Source organism: Ptychodera flava, unplaced genomic scaffold (genome assembly GCF_041260155.1).
Source record: "Ptychodera flava strain L36383 unplaced genomic scaffold, AS_Pfla_20210202 Scaffold_50__1_contigs__length_938362_pilon, whole genome shotgun sequence".
NCBI lineage: Eukaryota > Metazoa > Hemichordata > Enteropneusta > Ptychoderidae > Ptychodera > Ptychodera flava.
The window spans coordinates 430,303-439,011 of record NW_027248372.1 but is presented as its reverse complement, the minus strand read 5'-3'; the positions used below and the strand labels follow the sequence as shown (position 1 = coordinate 439,011).

Sequence of the window (8,709 nt, the reverse complement as noted above, 5' to 3'; positions counted from 1 at the left end):
TTTATCAAAATTTGGGCAAAGCCCAGAAATTTTTGAAAAACGATTTAATATGAGCAGTGTTTCTTTCAAAGATCTCTCAGACCCATCTAGAAACAGAAAGGCGTCGTCTGCATACTGCCCCAATAAAAATGATTTTCTTTTTATTTGAATTCCTTTGATAAGACGAGATTTTCTGAAGGCTATTGCTAACAGTTCGACTGCGGTAATAAAAAGATACGGTGAGAGAGGATCTCCCTGCCGTACTCCTCTGTGTAGGTGAAAAAAGAAGAAAAACTTCCGTTGTTTATAACACAGCTGCTTATATTTGTATAGCTGACTTCAATCCATTTACAAAAATTATCTCCAAAGTTAAAATATTTTAATGCTTTAAGCATGTAATCCCATTCTATTGAGTCAAATGCTTTTTCGAAATCAAGCAACAGCAGTAGACCCGGCAACTCTTTCGTTTTAGCAGTTGATAAAATATCATAGACAAGACGTGTATTTTCTCCAATAAAACGGCCTTTTAAAAATCCCTTCTGGTTTTCGTGAATAATCTTTGGCAAGACCTTTTTCATTCTATTTGCCAAGGCAGATGAAGCTATTTTATATTCAGTGTTCAGCAATGTTATTGGCCGCCAATTTTTCAACAGCTGCCTGTCTTTATTCGGCTTAGGTAAACATGTGATGACACCTTGTTTCTGAGATATTGAAAATTCACCCGCTTGGAATGCTTGATTTAAAGACCGGACGACACATGGCCCAAGACTTGCCCAGAACATTTTATAAAATTCCGGCGGAGAAGTTTCACAAAATATATATATCATAATTAGACAAAAAATTAAGGATTCGATAGTCGTTAGTATATTTCTTTAGTCCGTTTGCGTTCCATGAGACCAGCGACAGTGTTGCTTTCTCCGTCTTTTTAATTACTTCGTGTCTTCGTGTACTTTGGGCCTGGCCGAACCTCTATAACTTGACAATGTTCTGTGTTACCTCATCGAATTTGAACCTTTCTCCCTCTACAAGTAACGTGTCATATATCAATGTAGCCCTCTTCCCATCTTCAATGGCTTTCTGTAGATACGGAGTTAAATTTCGTCGTTTCGCACGGACTAAGGGAGAAAAATCCTCTTTAACTTTGTAACTTGTGCCTTTTAGAAGTGCTCGACCTTTCTGTAAAATTGCTGAGCGAACTTTGTATGAAAGAAATTTTACTATAATTCTTCGAGGGTGATTACCAGCACGGCCAGGGAGACGATGGGCTCTTTCTATACCGATGATAGAGTCGTCAGACGCATTTTCTATATTTATTTCATCCTCTAACAGCTTACGCACTTTTTGTTCACTTTCCTCCCAAGTCTCTCGACGGTCTTCATTTTCGGGAATACCTTCAAATATCAAGTTGTTTCTAGTGTGTCCCCTCAGTCTATCACATCCCAATTCCAAGCGGTCAATTCTCTGTCTAAACACTTTGTTTTCTTCTAGTAATTTCTGATAATTTTCTCTTAATGTCGATACAGACTCGCTAATATTTCCCATTTCTGTTCTTACGTCATTTAAGTCAGCTTTCATATCACGTCGTAGGCTCTTCATTTCCCTTTGAATATCCACCAGTATGTCCATGATTTGAGTACTTTCAGAGTCAACACTTGACGTTTTACTTGCCATTGGTGGTATGAGAGAACCGGTGGTGGAGATAGTGGCTTGCTTTCTTGTCAAAGGGCCGGGATTCAACTCCACGTCACCACTCAATTGTAGTAAACGGAAAACTTCAGGTGTAGTTACAGCTTCACATACGGCAGTTGTAACATAATTTAACTGTTCCAGTTCATCTTCAGCGACTTGTTTTTGTGAACAGAATACGAACGTTTCAATGCCAACTTGCATGTCAATTCTGCCAGAATTTTCCAGCCACGTTTGCAAGCATTGAAGAGTGGTGACAAGACCATGCGCAGCAAGCAGTACATAGCTGACAACAATGAAGCTGCATACACACCTGTAGTAAAATTCGTTGACTGGGGTCCACGTAGCGTTGGGCGAGTAGCGATCAAGTGACACAGAACGCCAACTTTTCGGGTGGCAAAAACCTCCAACTACTGCTCTCCACGCTTCAATACTGACGCCCATTATTTCAGTTCCGTTTATGAAGCTTTTGCACTTAATTTAACACAAAAAGTCACAGTGATTAAACTGAAAATTTTGCAACATTTCAGGAGACGACGTGCACGAACTTCTTCTCTGCATACAGTCACGTGACCACGTGACCACTGTCACTTATCTTTTTCTGTAAATACTGGCATAGATCTGGACACTGGCAGGAACAATAGTGTTTCACCTTATTATAGATATTCATGGAAACCTGACATGGCTGACTCAGTTTTAACACATTTGCAGAGTGATAAGACACTGCACCTTCTGGGAGAATTTGCAACTGAAATCGAAAGTAAAAATGTAAATAGTGCTCTTTATTTATTTGATGTTATTATGTCTGAGGCATGTAGTGATCTCAAATCAAAAGTTGGTGGTAGCAACTCGAGATCAACAAGAAATACAGTCGAACCCTCGTGGGATGAGGATTGTAAAGTCCTTAGGGATTGTAAATTTTCCTTTTTGCAGAAATTTCGTAATTCAAACAAGGATGAAGATCTTGCCGATTACAAATTGGCTAGAAATCAGTGTAAAAGCCTGTGCAAAACCAAACCAAAGTTGTACCAGAATAAGCAAAAGGATTTACTTGTTGAGCAGTGCAAAAATTCCCAGGGTTTCTGGCGTACTGTAAAGAAGTTGCGTGGCTATTCTTGTGGGTCTCAGTCAAAAATACCACCCTGTAAATGGTTTGATTATTTTAAACAATTGTTGCATGTTGAAGGAAATATTCAAATTGATCACGAGTTCAATGAATCCATTCAGAGTGATTTACATAACCACGATCAGGAATGTTCATTATGTGTTGAAAATTCTCCACCTGCTGTAAATAGAGTAATTTCAGAGGTCGAAGTATTAGAAGCCATCAAAAATTTTCCAAATAACAAAGCACCCGGTCCAGATGGTTTTGTTGCAGAAATATTTAAACACTCTGTAAATATTTTAGTTCCATTGCTCTGTCAACTTTTCAATATCATACTTGACTCTGGTGTTTACCCCGAAGAATGGTGTAAGGGGATTATATGTCCTTTGCATAAGAAAGGGTCTACAACAGATGTAAACAACTACAGAGGCATCTCCTTGTTATCTGTATGCAGCAAATTTTTCACAAAATTTTAAACACTCGACTTGTTAAATGGGCATCTGAAAACAATATTATTACTGAAGCACAAGCAGGGTTCAGGAAAGGTTACTCCACAATCGACCAAATTTTCTGTTTGCAAGCTTTTGTACAAAAGTATATTTCTATCAGAGGAGGCCGTTTTTATGTAGTTTTTGTCGACTTCTCAAAAGCGTTTGACAGAGTCAATCACGACATGTTGTGGCACAGGCTGATTTCGTATGGGATTCACGGAAAAGTGTTGACTGTATTACGTTCCATGTACTCGCAGGGCAAAACTTGTATAACATGTCAGCAAGGACTTACTGAAGGACTTACCTCGTCATCGAGGTCACCTTGTGACGTGGCAAGTCGGTCATCTTCATCAGGTTCTGTACCAAAATCTAAAAAATCCACCTCAGAATTTACTTTATCATTACCACATTCCATGTCGCTTCCCGAAATGTTACTAACCTGCTCGTCATTTTTGTCATCAGAACCTACTGTTTCTGTCCTGCCTTCCTCCGAAGCCGCCTGATATGGTACGTCTCTACGAGGAGCAGCAGATGGCTCGGAGGCCGCGGATGTCCAAGACTTAGATATTGAATCTTTGCAGGCGAATGGCAAGGAGCGATTTCTAAAGACGTGGCAAGTTTCCCCACAGATGGTGCACTCTAGAGCATTCTTACAGTTCTTGGCAGAGTGCCCAATCTCTGAACTTTTATGTCACGACAATCTTTACTCATATGACCAAATCTACCGCATTTGAAACACGTTTTAGGTTGCCCTGCATAGAACATCCCCTGCACATTTCTATTCCCAATTCTTATTACCTCAGGAATATTCTGAGTCAACTTCATTCGATACTGTCTTATACCATTAAATACTTGTGGATGGTCCGCATACACACATTTACGGGAAGCTTGGACCTCCCCATATTGATTTAACACGTCTGACGCACATAATTGTCGTCGAATTCATTATCAATATACAAGGCCGTGACAATTGTCGTATCTTCATAGGCATGTACAGACGCACCTTCACATCCTGACAATTTCTGAGCAAACATGCGTTTCAAAAACTGTGTCGAAAAGTGATATCAAACTTGCTACCGAGAAGCCGTTGAACGGCTTTCACGTGGGTCGCAACATCGACACCAACATCTTTCAACTTCTTGAACACCTCTTTCACTTCAACCGAAACTTCGAAAGTCAAAAGTCAAGTCCCAACTCATACGAGATGCAGGCCTAGGACCAAACATCACTAGAAATAAAATGAAACCAATTTATCACGAAAAAGAAGGGGAAAAACGTACCCTTTCAACAAGCCACGCGCCCCCTATGGCAGAAAAAAAACAGTTCACGTTCACACACGTCACCAGTATAACAACTGAAGCGGAGAATGCTTAATGGAAGACTGGTCTTTTCGTAATCTGTCTTACGCCAGGATGTTCAACTTTTTCAAGGTCAAAGCACACAGTTTTTTCTGCTGTTGTTGAGATTTCTTCACTGTGTGCGACGACCTGTATTACTTCAGAGGGAGATTTTTCCAGACTCTGTACACAATTACTGTATCTTCATCAGTATATTCATTATTATTGACTTCAGCACATGTAGACTCATTGCCCTGTACTGCATATTTCCACTGATAAACTGGGTTGTCAAATACTGAAGAAAATGCTTTCAGCTTTGCTTGAGTACGGCGATATGACATACACAGACCAATGCTGTTAAATTGGCTGCAGCTCTACAATAAAAGAAAATAGGTATTAGGCATTTATATACTCAGACACAGAGTGACAAACATGCACGCACGCAGGCACATACACACACAACCATTAGCACACACACGATTAAAGCATCGTGATTGAATAACAACAAAAAGGTATGTATCATATACTTGCCATAGATTCACAGTTTGAACCAGCCATGATGAGACTCTTCAAGTACTGTGCCGCATTCATTTTGTGAGACCGAGCAAGCAGTAGTAGACTGCTAGCCATTGTAATTTTGCAGTGTCTCTTATTAACCGTCATTGAGTTTCCAATTGACGTACCTTTTTAAAAAATAAAAAAAAATTAAGTAAGGTTTTGAAAGAATAATTTGTCATTGCAAATTAGATGTAATACCCCTATTTTCATTTTGTTCTGTAAGCCATTTAACGTTGGTTATATATTTTCTAGAATGAAAAAAAATCTTTGCTATTGAAATAAAATAAACGTCATGCTTATGCTTGCTTTCATACCTGCAGCCCCTGTGAAGACTTTATATACTTCCTGTCATCCATTGTGAAATAACAATGCTGATGCACTTAGTGTCATACAAAGGTGTGAATGTTGGTAGCTGAGAAACAATAGTTGTTGTAACACAACTCACAATAATTATACATTCCCTGTCTGGAAACATCCTTACTTCCAAATTTTGATTTAAATTAATCACAAATTTTAAATTATCAAAACTAATTTTATCTGCAAACAGGGTTATAATTCCTTAAGATTTCACACTTACAAACTTACTGCAGCTGGTCAAAAACTGATTGAACAACGGTGCCCTTTTGTTCCATTCATCAAGAATTGAACTCCAGGTAAGTGACGTCAGGTCATCTGGCCCACATCCTCTAAGGATAGACATATTCTTGTCAGAACATAATTTCTGACATTCGCTTGCAGCTTCGTACACCACTCTGTTGATTACTTCCTCTTAAACTTCCGGACACACCAGTATTTCTGACGCAAACTTCTTGAAATTTCGTCTCATAAGTTACTTCAAGATCACTAAGTCTTCAATTTGTCCGCTGACATGGTAACATTTCGGCTCTTGATTCAATTTCAGCTGTGGAGATACAGGTATACAGTGTAAAGGGATTGACGTTGAAGACAAATCCTTGTTGTAACAGTTTTTACTGGTTGGCTTGAACTTCATTTGTATGGTTATTAGCGTTGAGCGATAAAAGCAATGTAATAAATATAAACTGGAAAAATAAACTAGACTCACTTGTACTGCGTCATCTCTGAAAAGCTGCGCTGTTGAACGCCTGCTGTGGTTTTCCTTGCCGATGACAGTCGTCCTATGCCGTTTCGAATTCGGGATGTTGGTGGATGGCGAAGTTATTTGCGAAAGACGTTTGCTACGTGTAGCGGCTCGTTAGCCAGACAGGAGTCTCCCACTAACTACCTGATTTCGGGAAGCATCCGGCTGCCCGAACAGCGGGCCTTGGCAAGCGCAGATGCGTGTAGTCACATTGGGCAAAACGCCGCGGCGGGATTTGAGATTTCTTTCAAGTGCGTCCATTTTCGCCCGACCAGCCACGGTCCCACCACAAAGGACTGTGGACCAGCATACAAACTTTGCACGTTGTCGTAGCATCTCTTGCAAATACTCGATCCTTTATGTAGATCCGGCGTCAGGCTGATTGTAAATTTGCTGCAACTTCCGATGAATGTCCGTAGTATCAGAAAAGATAGATCGTCTCTTCCTTGCGTCCAATGTGTCACCGCAAACTGCGCATTCAGTCAACGTCTACGAGAACGATCCAAGGATTGTCTTCGTAGGTGTTGCTTTTAACGCCATGTAAGAATATTGAACCAAAATTCACATAAAGAAAATCTCCAGGAAACTTGAACAACTTGCAAACTCCCAAACGCGATCTGGAACGCTAACGCAGTGCGCTTGAGTAAGGACGCTCTCACGTCTTTGTGTTCCCGGCGTTATACGGCCTGTGGTGGAGGCCGTATAACGCCGGGAATACACAGACCTGTACGCAGGGCTGGCTCTCACGTTGTGATGTTTCGATTTTAGTCAATACAATCCCCGATGCCACATGTTCGAGATCCCACTGTCTCGGCAAAGCTGTTGATTGACAGACATTGTCATGACTATCGGAATATTATGCATGCAAATAAAGTTGGGCGATGAATATTTAATTTAGATCACTGGGAAGAGTTGCATATATCGGCAGGATTTTGACATGTACGGGCGTGGCATAATTTTTTCTGTGTTGCAGCCGGCTAAATCGTGTAAATGTACAGACTACATTCAGTCATTCGGGGGGCGGAGGTACGGAGCGCCCGCACACGCGACGATTTTAAAGACTTTTGCAGATTTTTTTTTACGCATTTGTCTTCGTATTTTTTTTATTTTGCGAACTAGTTTGAAGATTTTTTCCCCTAACTTTCTGCTCTGAAAATTCTGTTATTTCTGTTTTTGACCACCTCCTTCCAAGATCTGATGGTCCGTCCCTAATGTCATATTTCAGCGTCAGCTGGGATGAGGATGACGCTAACTTTGCGTACTAATAAGGTACATACATACAACTTGTCTTATTTATATAAACGAATGAACCACAACAGAGGTGATTTGCGAGATTAAGAGCATTAAGAGCATTAGTCTACTTTTCACTTTTAATATCAGGGGATAGCGCGAACGCAGTCCCCCACTACCAGAAATTATGCACCCGAGTCACCCACATTTGGGGTGATCGCAAGGGTCAACCCGCCCGGAGTGCAATGGACAGGCCTCGCCCTGGAGGAACCGCCTACGTGATCACGGTTAACCTCTGTGCCAGGTAAGTATGCCTGGTATCTCAGTTACATAAACTTTATACCCATGTGTACCGAACTTCATGGGCGGTTGGCACTAGAAGGGAATATGTTGAACTACTGCGCATGTGCAGACTTGTCTGTCCGAAAAAAAAAACAATTTACAGCACCAGCTGTGTAAAGATTACGTTTTTATTCAGCATAGAACACTTTAATTAAAGTGATTAATAAATAGTTGTAGATAAGATCTCCAAAAGATACATACTAGAGCACTGTTACGCCTTTATATTGGACTCTGCAAATCCCCATGGCCTCCTTTGATCTAATAAAATTTGCATATGAATGCTTGTGGAGACGAGACGTCTGCTTCCGGAATGGGAGATGGTTGGGAACATCCATAGCTATGGGTCCATTGGTGACAGGTACAAGACCACAGGTTATCGTAAAGTTGCTTGGATAGTCGTTCCGAGGCGGGCGGCCGCAGGTCGCCGTTTACTTGGAAAAGTTTTCCAAGTAAACTTTACTTTTCGAAGTAAAAGTTACGTTTTCCAAGTAAACGGCGACCTGCGGCCGCCTGCCTCGGAACGACTATCCAAGCAACTTTACGATAACCTGTGTACAAGACCAACTGCTGGTACCTCCCTGTGGACATGTGGCATGTACATGACAGCTCGACGGGCTCGCGATTCAGAACACAGCATGCGACACGCGATCGGTACTGATTCACACAGAGAAAGCTTTATCTGTTTGCCATGTGTACTGTGAATCAGTACCGATCGCAAAGCGACGTGTATTAAAGGTGTAGCCACAGTGTAGCAATGCCTGTAAGCTCTAATAACGTTCTGATACGATTGGAACGTCGAAGCATAAACTCTACACTATTAAAACTACCCAGTCCACATCGCACCTGTGTTCCTACCTCCATCATCCATGGTTAGACTTTGTA

General features: G+C 41.0%; 1 long non-coding RNA gene and 1 other non-coding gene across 2 annotated transcripts; both read right to left on the bottom strand.

Moving 5' to 3' along the window:
• Positions 1–5,135: 5,135 nt before the first annotated feature.
• Positions 5,136–7,246, bottom strand: LOC139128330 (uncharacterized). The gene is made up of 3 exons (XR_011551257.1): positions 6,220–7,246; positions 5,734–6,057; positions 5,136–5,281 (listed from the first exon to the last, which is right to left on the bottom strand). It is a non-coding gene; the product is annotated as an uncharacterized lncRNA (long non-coding RNA).
• A 386-nt stretch (positions 7,247–7,632) lies between these two features.
• On the bottom strand, positions 7,633–7,797 carry LOC139128367 (U1 spliceosomal RNA). The gene has a single exon (XR_011551274.1). It is a non-coding gene; the product is annotated as a U1 spliceosomal RNA (small nuclear RNA).
• Between the last annotated feature and the right edge of the window lie 912 nt (positions 7,798–8,709).